The following is a 13,404-nucleotide window of genomic DNA, read 5'->3' as shown; positions in this document are numbered from 1 at the left end:
TGGCAATTGACTTAAATCACAAGAGAATAGTAAATATTTTGCAGGTAAGCGCTTGAGGGAAAGGGATAAGTTTTATATTAGCAAACAGCAATAGGAAAAAAAAAAAAAATATATATATATATATTACCAGATTGTCCCCTTCAGAAGGTGTTGAAGGAAATATAAAAAGGAAGTGTAAAAATTTCATCCGCTCTCAAGCACCTTGCTGCTGCTGTTTGGCCACTCAGTTGTGTCCCACTCTTTTGCAACCTCATTAACTGTAGCCCACCTGGTTCCTCTGTCCATAGAATTCTCCAGACAAGAATACTGGAGCAGGTTGCCATTTTCTTCTCCAGGGGAATCTTCCGTACTCAAGAATCAAACACCTGAGTGGGTCTCCTGCATTGGCAGGCGGAGTCTTTACCACTGAGCCACCAGGGAAGCCCCTCAAGTGCCTTAGCTGCTTTCAGCTAACCTAAAGTGACCTGACTGGTAAAGAAGCTTCTTCAATGTACTTTCTCTCCAGTGTGATTTTTAAATTCATGTATCAGATCAGATCAGATCAGGTCAGTCGCTCAGTCGTGTCCGACTCTTTGCGACCCCATGAATCGCAGCATGCCAGGCCTCCCTGTCCATCACCAACTCCTGGAGTTCACTCAGACTCATATCCATCGAGTCAGTGATGCCATCCAGCCATCTCATCCTCTGGCGTCCCCTTCTCCTCCTGCCCCCAATCCCTCCCAGCATCAGTCTTTTCCAATGAGTCAACTCTTCGCATGAGGTGGCCAAAGTACTGGAGTTTCAGCTTTAGCATCATTCCTTCCAAAGAAATCCCAGGGCTGATCTCCTTCAGAATGGACTGGTTGGATCTCCCTGCAGTCCAAGGGACTCTCAAGAGTCTTCTCCAACACCACAGTTCAAAAGCATCAATTCTTCGGCGCTCAGCCTTCTTCACAGTCCAACTCTCACATCCATACATGACCATAGGAAAAACCATAGCCTTGACTAGACGGACCTTTGTTGGCAAAGTAATGTCTCTGCTTTTGAATATGCTATCTAGGTTGGTCATAACTTTTCTTACAAGGAGTAAGCGTCTTTTAATTTCATGGCTGCAGTCACTATCTGTAGTGATTTTGAAGCCCAGAAAAATAAAGTCTGACACTGTTTCCACTGTTTCCCCATCTATTTGTCATGAAGTGATGGGACCGGTTGCCATGATCTTCGTTTTCTGAATGTTGAGCTTTAAGCCAACTTTTTCACTCTCCACTTTCACTTTCATCAAGAGGCTTTTGAGTTCCTCTTCACTTTCTGTCATAAGGGTGGTGTCATCTGCATATCTGAGGTTATTGATATTTCTTCCGGCAATCTTGATTTCAGCTTGTGTTTCTTCCAGTCCAGCGTTTCTCATGATGTACTCTACATATAAGTTAAATAAACAGGGTGACAATATACAGCCTTGAACTCCTTTTCCTATTTGGAACCAGTCTGTTGTTCCATGTCCAGTTCTAACTGTTGCTGCCTGACCTGCATACAGATTTCTCAAGAGGCAGGTCAGGTGGTCTGTTATTCCCATCTCTTTCAGAATTTTCCACAGTTTATTGTGATCCATACAGTCAAAGGCTTTGGCATAGTCAATAAAGCAGAAATAGATGTTTTTCTGGAACTGTCTTGCTTTTTCCATGATCCAGCAGATGTTGGCAATTTGATCTCTGGTTCCTCTGCCCTTTCTAAAACCAGCTTGAACATCAGGAAGTTCACAGTTCACATATTGCTGAAGGCTGGCTTGGAGAATTTTGAGCATTACTTTACTAGCGTGTGAGATGAGTGCAATTGTGCAGTAGTTTGAGCATTCTTTGGCATTGCCTTTCTTTGGAATTGGAAAGAAAACTGACCTTTTCCAGTCCTGTGGCCACTGCTGAGTTTTCCAAATTTGCTGGCATATTGAGTGCAGCACTTTCACAGCATCATCTTTCAGGATTTGAAATAGCTCAACTGGAATTCCATCACCTCCACTAGCTTTGTTCATGTATAGTATTGTATATTTTAACTAAGCAAAGACCTGTGGAGTCAGACCAAATTTTATAATGGTTCCATGGATTTAAAACAGGGATTCAGCAAATTTGTCTCCTTCCTGGCACCACTGTAATTTATACCATTTTAGAAAGCTGGAACTGTGGTTAAGATTTTTAAGGGGAGTCTGCAAACCAAGATATTCCAGTATCATACAATTCTGTGGATGAGAAAGTTTACATGTGCAAGGTTAATAATTACTGGGCCCTTTGTATTTATAAATTCTAAAGCCCAATCCACCTTTTTGCTATAAACCTCCTTCAGTAAATGGTTTAGATACAAAAATAATCATTAGGGCCTGAAATATTGATCTTTGAGGAAAAATTTTTATGATACTAGGTCTGAAAATGACTTTTAAAAATGATGCCAAACAGTCCCGTATGGTCGTTTTAAATCAGAGGGGTTTCCGTTAATTAAGGAAGGTAAGTGGTTTTGTGTAGTCAGTTTTCTCATCTTTGTAGGTTTTTTTCCTGACTACAAATGATAAGAATGTTCTTTGAGACTTTACAATCCAGTTTTTATAAAATGCTATACAAACCAATAATATTTATATACAAATTAAAAGCCAGAAGCAGTACGGAGGTTCCTCAGAAAACTAAAAATAGAATTAGCATATGATCCAGCAATCCCACTCCTGGGCACATATCCAGACAAAACCAATTCAAAGAAACATGGCACCCCTATGTTCATAGCAGCAGTATTCACAATAGCCAAGACATGGAAGCAACCTAAATGTCCACCGACAGATGAATGGATAAAGGTGATGTGGGGTGTGTGTATACACAACACAATGGAATACTACTCAGCCATAAAAGAGAATGAAACACCCATTTGCAGCAACATCGGTGCACCAGCATTTATCATATTAAGTCAGTCAAAAGAAAAATACCATATGATATCATTTAATGTGGAATCTAAAATATGGTACAAATGAAAACTCACTGGTGCCATATGACTCACAGACAGAAAATAGATACGTGGTTGCCAAGGAGGAGGGGAGAAGGAAGAGGGATGGACTGAGAGTTTGGGGTTAGTAGATGCAAACTAGTATATATAGGATGTATATATACCAACAAGGTCCTACTGTGTGGTACAGGAAACTCCAATCTCCTGGGATAAACCATAATGGAAAAGAATATTTTAAAAAGAATGTATAAATGTGTATAAGTCACTTCACTGTACAGCAGAAAACACAACATTGTAAATCAACTATACTTCAGTATTGAAAAAGCCAGAAGCATTTTCCTTAGCAATGATAGTGTCAGGTTTTAAAAACAGACTCATTTAGTTTATTGACTTAGGTACTCTGATTGCAGGCAAAATAAATAGGACTACTTTTCCTTAGCTTGCTTACCTTACAAGCTATTATCATCCTAGGCAGAAAGAAGATGCTATTGAAGAGTTTCATCACCATTATTAGCTGGTCTTCTTTTATTGCTTTACTCACTCTTTAGCATATTTTTTGGGTGACTAATGCCTGACTAGAACTCTCAGATGGCAGCTCTTTTAAGGCTTTAATCTTACATAAATATGGAAGATTTGTATGTTAGAATACTGCTAAATTCTTCCAAACCAGAGCAGATAGCCACCCACTTTGATGATAGAATTTTAAGGGCTTAATTGTACTTAAAGTGAAGTCGCTCAGTTGTGTCCAACTCTTTGCGACCCCATGGATTGTAGCCTACCAGGTTCCTCCATCCATGGGATTTTCCAAGCAAGAGTACTGGAGTGGGGCGCCATTTCTTTCTCCAGGAGATCTTCCCAACCCAGGTATTGTAGGCAGATGCTTTACTGTCTGAGCCACTAGGGAAGTCCTAATTGTGCTGAAGTACCTAATTAATGGACTTCCCTGGTGGCTCAGATGGTTCGATCCCTGGGTTGGGAAGATCTCCTGGAGAAGGAAATGGCAACCCACTCCAGTATTCCTGCCTGGAGAATCCCAGGGACGGAGGAGCCTGGTAGACTACAGTCCATGGGGTCGCAAAGAGTTAGACATGACTGAGCGATGCGACTTCACTTCACCTAAATAATAAGATGAAAATGACCAAAAGCTCCTATGAATTCAGTGATCTTTTAAAGCAAATTCATATTAACATGACAACCATATCTACATTTTATGTGTAGGATATACTTAGTTTCTCAACAACATTTAGGGCTCACGTGTATTAATGGACTCCTTACAATAATTCCTACATGCTGCTAAAGTTTACAGCTAATAGGCTGGAAACAACTGGGCTGGACTATTTCTAAATTCAAGTTTTATAACTATTTATCTCCTTAATTATATCCAACCCTAAAATTTAGCCTTAATCAAATCAGCTCAGAGGCTCAACACAGTGTTCAGAAGCCTCTCTTATAAAATAAGTTTTAGGTGCCAAATTGTCATTGGTCGGGCCTTCTGTCTACATACATCAGCTGCACTTCGGTGTTTCACAGCACATTAAGTACAGTATTTAACAGGTCTGAGTGGCAAGAGTATACTGCTGCTGCTGCTGCCAAGTCACTTCAGTCATGTCCGACTCTGTGCGACCCCATAGACGGCGGCCCACCAGGCTCCCCCGTCCCTGGGATTCTCCAGGCAAAAACACTGGAGTGGGTTGCCATTTCCTTCTCCAATGCATGAAAGTGAAAAAAAGTGAAGTCACTCAGTCATCTCCGACCCTCAGCAACCCCATGGACTGCAGCCTTCCAGGCTCCTCCATCCATGGGACTTTCCAGGCAAGAGTACTAGAGTGGGGTGCCATTTCCTTCTCCGGCAAGAGTACACTAAAGAGATGCTATCCAACTATATGAGACTGTGGGACTCTTCCAAGCTAATACGAATTCCTTTTGCAGCCACCAGTTTATAAATTTTTTTTTGAGCAGCAGTGATGGATTTGGGGCATTAACCCACACTTTTCTGACAAAGGTCCTACTTGAAGGTTTGCATTTCAAAGTATCTTGGTTATGGGTTTAAATCATAATTTCTAAGCTGAGTGAAATAAACTATGCTACTTCAGAGTAGCAACCATAAATCGAATGAGAATTACTCTCAGTGATCTAAGCCAACTGAACACAGTAACTACAGCTTTAGTTCCAACCACTCATAAATGCAGCTGAATTTCTTCTAAATGTAAATTTCTACCCATATGAATACATTTTCTAAAAAAAAAAAAAAGTTTGTAGTCTCATTTATAATTAACTTGTAGGCATATATAAGTCAGTGCTAGATAGGAGTGGGAATGCAGATTTTGTGAATCATTGTTACTCAATTTTGCAATGAATTACTGTCACAGAGAGCAGTGGCTTAGTCACAAGCCTGTCTAAGAAAGTTACACAATCTTAGTGTTCGCTTGTGGACTGAGATACAGAATGTGAAGCAGCACAGTACCTGGCTCACGGTATACGATCACATTTTAGCTAGTGGGAGTAAAACAGAAGTAGTATTATGGTACGCTGGATAATGGCCCCCAAAACACACAAGTCCTAATTCCAGGAACCTGTTCATATGGTATATGGCAAACAAGGCGTTGCAGACATGATTTAAGGCCTTGGGATGGGGAGATGATTCTGGATTACTCTAGAAGCCCAGTGTAATCAAGGGTTCTTCCAAGAGTGAGGCAGGGGACTTCCCTGGAGGTCCAGTGGCTAGTGGTCCACTGAAAGGTGAACACCCCAGGTCAGTAGGTGTCCAATACGCTACTGGAGAAGCACAGAGAAATAGCTCCAGAAGGAATGAAGAGGCTGAGTACAAAAGAAATGATGCCCAGTTGTGGATGTGTCTGGTGATGAAAGTAAACTCCAATGCTGTAAACAACAATACTGCATAGGAACCTGGAATGTTAGGTCCATGAACCAAGGTAAATTGGAAGTGGTCAAACAGGAGATGGCAAGAGTGAACATCGACATTTTAAGAATCAGTGACCTAAAATGGATGAGAATGGGTAAATTTAAATCAGATGACTGTTGTATCTACTACTATCTACTGCGGGCAAGAATCCCTTAGAAGAAATGGAATAGCCCTCATAGTCAACAAAAGAGTCTGAAATGCAGTACTTGGATGCAATCTTAAAAATGATAGAATGATCTCAGTTCATTTCCAAGGCAAACCATTCAATATCATAGTAAACCAAGTTTATGCCCCAACCACTAATGCTGAAGAAGCTGAATGGTTCTATGAAGACCTACAAGACCTTCTAGAACTAGCACCAGAAAAAGATGTCCTTTTCACCATAGGGGATTGGAATGCAAAAGTAGGAAGTCAAGAGATACCTGGAGTAACAGGCAAGTTTGGCCTTGGAGTACAAAATGAAGCAGGGCAAAGGCTAACAGAGTTTTGCCAAAAGAGTGCACTGGTCATGGCAAACACCCTCTTCCAACAACACAAGAGAAGACTCTACACATGGACATCACCAGATGGTCAATACTGAAATCACATTGACTATATCCTTCACAGCCAAAGATGAAGAAGTTCTATACAGTCACCCTAAACAAGAACTGGAGCCGACTGTGGTTCAGATTGTGAACTCCTTATTGAAAAATTCAGACTTAAATTGAAGAAAGAAGAGAAAACCACTAGACCATTCAGGTATGACCTAAATCAAATCCTTTATAATTATACAATGGAAGTGACAAATAGATTCAAGGGATTAGATCTGATAGAGTGCCTGAAGAACTAGGGATGGAGGTTTGCAACATTGTGTAGGAGGTGGTGAGCAAAACCATCCCCAAGAAAAAGAAATGCGAAAAGGCAAAATAATTGTCTGAGGAAGCTTTACAAATAGCTGAGAAAAGAAGAGAAGCAAAAGGCAAAGGAGAATAGGAAAATATACCTATTTGAATGCAGAGTTCCAAAGAATAGCAAGGAGAGATAAGAAAGACTAGAGATCTCTTCAAGAAAATCAGAGATACCAAGGAACATTTCATGCAAAGATGGGCTCAATAAAGGACAGAAATGGTATGGACCTAACAGAAGCAGAAGATATTAAGAAGAGGTGGCAAGAATACACAGAAGAACTGTACAAAAAAGAGCTTCACGACCCAGATAATCACAATGGTGTGATCACTCACCTAGAGCCAGACATCCTAGAATGTGAAGTCAAGTGGGCCTTAGGAAACATTACTACAAACAAAGCTAGTGGATGTGATGGAATTCCAGTTGAGCTATTTCAAACCCTAAAAAATGATGCTGTGAAAGTGCTGCACTCAATATGCCAGCAAATCTGGAAAACTCAGCAGTGGCCACAGGACTGGAAATCCCAAAGAAAGGCAATGCCAAAGAATGCTAAAACTACCACACAATTGCACTCATCTCACACGCTAGCAAAGTAATGCTCAAAACTCTCCAAACCAAGCTTCAACAATACATGAACCCTGAAATTCCAAATGTTCAAGCTGGATTTAGAAAAGGCAGAGGAACCAGAGATCAAATTGCCAACATCTATTGGATCATCAAAAAAGCAAGAGTTCCAGAAAAACATCTACTTCTGCTTTATTGACTATACCAAAGCCTTTGACTGTGTGGGTCACAATAAACTGTGGGAAATTCTTAGAGATGGGAATACCAGACCACCTGACCTGCCTTCTGAGAAATCTGTATGTAGGTCAAGAAGCAACAGTTAGAACTGAACATGGAACAACAGACTGGTTCCAAACCAGGAAAGGAGTACATCAAGGCTGTATATTGTCACCCTGTTTATTTAACTTATAGGCAGAGTACATCATGCGAAATGCTGGGCTGGATGAAACACAAGCTGAAGTCAAGATTGCCAGGAGAAATATCAATAACCTCAGATATGCCAATGACACCACCCTTATGGCAGAAAGCAAAGAACTAAAGAGCTCCTGGTGAAAGTGAAAGAGGAGAGTGAAAAAGTTGGCTTAAAACTCAACATGCAAAACACTAAGATTATGGCAGCCAGTCCCATCACTTCATGGAAAATAGATGGGGAAAAAATGGAAACAGTGACAGACTATTTTTGGGGGCTCCAAAATCACTGCAGATGGTGACTGCAGCCATCAAATTAAAAGACACTTGCTCCTTGGAAGAAAAGCTATGACAAACCTAGATAGCGTATTTAAAAGCAGAGACATTCCTTGATTGACAAAGGTCTGTCTAGTCAAAGCTATGTTTTTTTCTAGTAGTCATGTATGGATATGAGAGTTGGAGTATAAGGAAAGCTGAGCACCAAAGAATTGATGCTTTTGAACTGTGGTATTGGAGAAGACTCGAGAGTCCCCTGGATTGCAGGGAGATCCAACCAGTCCATCCTAAAGGAAATCAGTCCTGAATATTCATTGAAAGGACTGATGTTAAAGCCGAAACTCTAATACTTTGGCCACCTGATGCGAAGAACTGACTCATTTGAAAAGACGCTGATGCTGGGAAAGATTGAAGGTGGGAGTAGAAGGGGACAAGAGAGGATGAGATGGTTGGATGGCATCACTGACTCGATGGACATGAGTTTGAGTAAGCTCTGGGAGCTGGTGATGGACAGGGAAGCATGGCATGCTGCAGTCCATGGGGTTGCAAAGAGTTGGACACAACTGAGCGACTGAACTGAACTGAACCTCAGGATGTGCTAAGACACCATAGGCCTTGAATTTGTGGCAGTGAGATAAAACTACTTGGAGATGACAAACTTAAATTGTCTTATTACCAGCTAACTCAGTTAGCTTTCTCCATTCATGCACACAAACATATCATGTATGTATGCTAAGTCATTTCAGTCATGTCCAACTCTTTGTGACCCTGTGTGGACTTTAGCCTGCCAGATTCTTCTGTCCATAGGATTCTCCAGGCAAGAATACTGGACTAGGTTGCCATACCCTCCTCCAGGGGATCTTCCCAACCCAGTTAAGGTACTAACAGGTAGCATCTGACTGAGAAACTCAGGAATACCCCATCATGAGTGTGACCTGTTCTGCTTTGGATCTACCACTTCACCTTCCTACAAGGTCTCTGAGAAGGTATTTGCCCAAAGGAAGCAAAGCAAAGAGATTATTATCAGCCAAGGTCTTGACTTTAATCTCCAATACAGTAAACTGGACGAAAGGTTGAAAGGCAGAAGGCTACTGTGTCTATCAATGCTGCTACTGCTAATTCGCTTCAGTCGTGTCCGACTCTGTGCGACCCCATAGATGGCAACCCACCAGGCTCCGCCATCCCTGGGATTCTCTAGGCAAGAACACTGGAGTGGGTTGCCATTTCCTTCTCCAATGCATGAAACTGAAAAGTGAAAGTGAAGTTGCTCAGTCGTGTCCGACTCTTAGTGACCCCATGGACTGCAGCCCACCAGACTCCTCCATCCATGGGGTTTTCCAGGAAAGAGTACTGGAGTGGGGTGCCATCGCTTTAGGACCAAACACCCTGGATCTAGCAGGATATATAGAAGCCCTGCTTCAACTACTCTCTACATCTAATGCCTTAAGTAAAGTTAAGCCTTCACTTCTACGACACAAAGAAAAACCATTTCTAAGAAGAAAAAATATTCATTATTTAGAGCAAGGGTTGCCAAACTTTTTTGTATAAAGAGCCTGATAATAAATATTTTAGACTTGGTGGATCACACATTCACCCATCCCACAGCTATTGAACCCTGCCATTGTAGCACAAAAACAGCACAGATGATGTGTAAGTGAATGAGAATAGCTATGATCCAATAAAACCTTATCCTAGCCTCAGGTCACCTATGCTGCATAGCACTTTTTTTTTTTTTTTTTTTTTTAGCACTTTTCATTCAGTGTAATTGAACCAAAGTTAGTTTATTTTATTTCTTACTTGAGATGTCCAGGTGCTGTATCAAATTTTTGTTTCTAACTCCTACTGTAGCTGTGCTCCTAATTACAGGGAATGCATTATTATTACTTATTAATATTTTTTCCCCTCTCTATCCTATATTAGACCATGTTCAACTCAAAAAGAAGACTGAAAACCTTTAAGAAGGCTATGTTCTCGTGGCCAACATTACTTACAAAGGCCCGTTTTCCACTTTGGAGGCAGCGGATCATGAGGGCACTACTGGAAGGTGTCCATCGTTGCACTGACAGACACCCCAGTTGAAAGGAAATCCAGTTGTTGATGTTCTATGAGAAACCTCCCATTAGACCATGAATAGATGAGAAACTAACTAGATCCACTAATGGCAAGTGGTCAGTCCCTTACTATGGTACCAAGTGGATGGAAAACTTTTCTGACTTGGGATTTTTGGTCATAGGATGGCCAAGCACATAAAGAAGTCCCTAAAGGCAATTGGTCACTTATAATAACTCATCCCCCTTTTTCAAAAAATTAGAGTTGTCTGGATGGTGGTGGGGTTCCCTGGAGCCAAGAAATAGCCCAGGGAAGTCCTCTGGAGACAATGGGAGACAACAAGATGGAAAGGGTAGAAACTATATTATAGAACTATGACCATATGTTTGATAAGGCTCAGGATCAGCCCCAAGTCTGAAGAGGCCTCAATGTCTGATCTATAAGACATCAGGACTGGGACATCAGTTTTATTCTGGTCTTCTCTCCAGCGATGGAAGAAAAGGGTATCTGATGAGCAAAAAAGAAACAAACAAACAAAATAAATGCTGGAAACTCACAGACATACCTATAGATAAAATAAAGACCTCTAGACACCTTTGATGGCTTTTCATAGAATTGCCACAGGTCTCAGAAAAGTCAAGGTGGTAGTGATGGCTATGGTGCTAGTGACGATGATCACTGGGGAGATGATGGCAGTCCTTCATGTTGATGCTGACCATGTTGGTGATGGAGAAAGTGACAGTGATGGTGGTAGTGGAAAGAGTGATGCTCGTGGCCAAGGTGGTCATGTAGGTCGTGATGGTGATGATAGTTCTGTTGCTGTTTGTAGTGGTGGTGGTTGAAAGAGGGGGGAAAAATAGACATCTAGTACTTGATTTAGAAAGAAAGTAGGGGTAATAAATTATATAGTGTCCAGCTCCATTATAAAGACTCACAAGGAAAGTACAAAAAATTCTGACCTTGAGCCCTGCCTCAGAATTCAACCTGATAACTTTGAAGTCAGAAAAGAAAAACAGTAGGTTCAAACACTGGTTTTAATTGGTTAGTAAAAAAGAGAGACCTATGGTAATTTTTATTTATTTTTTTAATTTTAGGAAGATATGTTAAAAGAGTCTTGATTTTGAAAGTGAAGCTTTTTCACCACCTCCACTCATGATGAAAAGGGTCGGGGCTGCCTTACTGTGTAACTCCAGAAAGTGTTACTCACACATCTGTGTGAATAGCACCCTGGAGGAGTTTAAAGCTCAGAGTGCAGCTATGCTTAAGGCACTGGCATGACACAGTAGCCTGTAGTAGTCTGAGAAACCGGGGCAGAGATTCAAGGAAGAGCTAAGAAGGCAGAAAGTTCTCAAAAGTTCTTAGTGCTAACAACAGGGAGACAGACCAGGCCCAAAGCCACACAGAATCAATAAGAGATTCCCAACAGTGGACAGCAGTCCATGAACTTCAGAAGGACATTGTGTGATATCGAAATTTTAAGTTGATTCCCTTATTAACACAAGGTAAATACAGGGTAAACTGTATTTTTTTGAATTGCGGTGCTGGACAAGATTCTTGAAAGAACTTTGGACTGCAAGGAGATCCAACCAGTCAATCCTAAAGGAAATCAACCCTGAATATTTATTAGAAGGATGGATGCTGAACCTGAAGCTCCAATACTTTCGCAACCTGATGCGAAGAGCCAACTCATTGAAAAAGACTCTGATGCTGGGAAGAATTGAAGGCAAATAGAGAAGAGGGTGGCAGAGGATGAGACAGTTAGATAGCATCCCTGAATCAATGGACAATGAGTCTGAGCAAACTTGGAGATAGTGATGGACAGGGAAGCCTGGCGTGCTGCAGTCCATGGAGTCACAAAGAGTCAGACACAACTCAGCAACTGAACAACAACAATAGCAAACTGTATTTACCTTTTGTTATCCACAAATCTTAAGGAAAATCTTACAATAGCTTTGAGTCTCAAGGAACGCTGGAAAGGAGATTATGCCCACTCTTGAAAGTCATGTAGAGAAGGAATAGGATGAAAGACTACGGGTGGTGGACAACTGACCCAGGATAAAGACATCAGGCAGCCACAGGAGAAGTGTAACCACCAAAAGAATTTAAGCACCTCCTACCGAAATTCAGGGGCATATGCTGGCCTTCTCATAAATAAGGTGGGAGGAACTGAGTTATTTATCGTGATATTAAACAAAAGGGTGATCCTGGAAGACTGGAGAACTTGGAAATACTTAGGCACAATGATAATGTCTACTGATTTTTACTGAACATTCATGATATTTATTGAACATTTACTACATGGTACACTCTATTAAATGCTTTGTGGGCCTTATCCCAATTTACAGTGAGAAAATAAGACCTATAATAGATTATTTAGATCAAGGGAATGCAGCCAGTGAGTGGCAGAGCCCTATTTAAACCTGTCTGCTAAATTCCAAACTCATACTCGAAAATCATTGGTCTCCAATTATTGTGATGATACATTCCCATAATTAAAAACTTCAGGGCATGCACTATAATCTATGTATATTTATTTATTCATAAACTATATACATATATGTGTATACCTTCTTCTCCACTAATAAATTATATGCATTATAAAATAAATATGAAAATAGAGAAAGATGAAGCAAATAATTTTTATGTTTTAAAAACAAGAAATGTAGTGTTTTTATATTTATTAAATGTACATACATATTGTTGCTCTTGCTAAAAAATAATAGTATTAATAGCTGGTAAAAGTATATCATGACTGTATCTAAATGGAATATTCCCATCACTGACAAAGCTTACTAAATCATTATAGTAATTTTTTCATTCTTAACCATAGTTTTGGAATGTTTACTATCCACAGTAATCATCAAAGAAAAAGATATAAAAGGAATCCAAATTGGAAAAGAAGAAGTAAAACTGTAACTGTTTGCTGATAACCATGATACTATACATAGAAAATCCTTGCAGGATACAACATTAATACACAGAAATCTTTTGCATTTCTATACACTATCAATGAAAGATCAGAAAGAGAAATTAAGGAAATAATCCCATTTGCCGCTGCATCAAAAACAATAAAATATCTAGGAATAAATCTACCTATGGAAGAAAAAGACCTATACCCTGAAAATAAGATGTTGATGAAAGAAATAGAAGATAACACAAACGATGGATACACCATGTTCTTAGATTGGAAGAATCAATATTGTGAAAACAACTATACTACCCAAGACAATCTACTGATTCAATGCAATTCCTATCAAATTACCAACAGCATTTTTCACAGAACTAGAAAAAAAATTTTTTTTTTTTAATTTGCATGGAAACATAAAAGATCCCAAAGAGCCAAA

This window comes from Bos mutus, chromosome 1 (genome assembly GCF_027580195.1).
Source record: "Bos mutus isolate GX-2022 chromosome 1, NWIPB_WYAK_1.1, whole genome shotgun sequence".
Taxonomy (NCBI): domain Eukaryota; kingdom Metazoa; phylum Chordata; class Mammalia; order Artiodactyla; family Bovidae; genus Bos; species Bos mutus.
The sequence above is the reverse complement of the archived record's forward strand: the minus strand, read 5'-3'. Positions refer to the sequence as shown.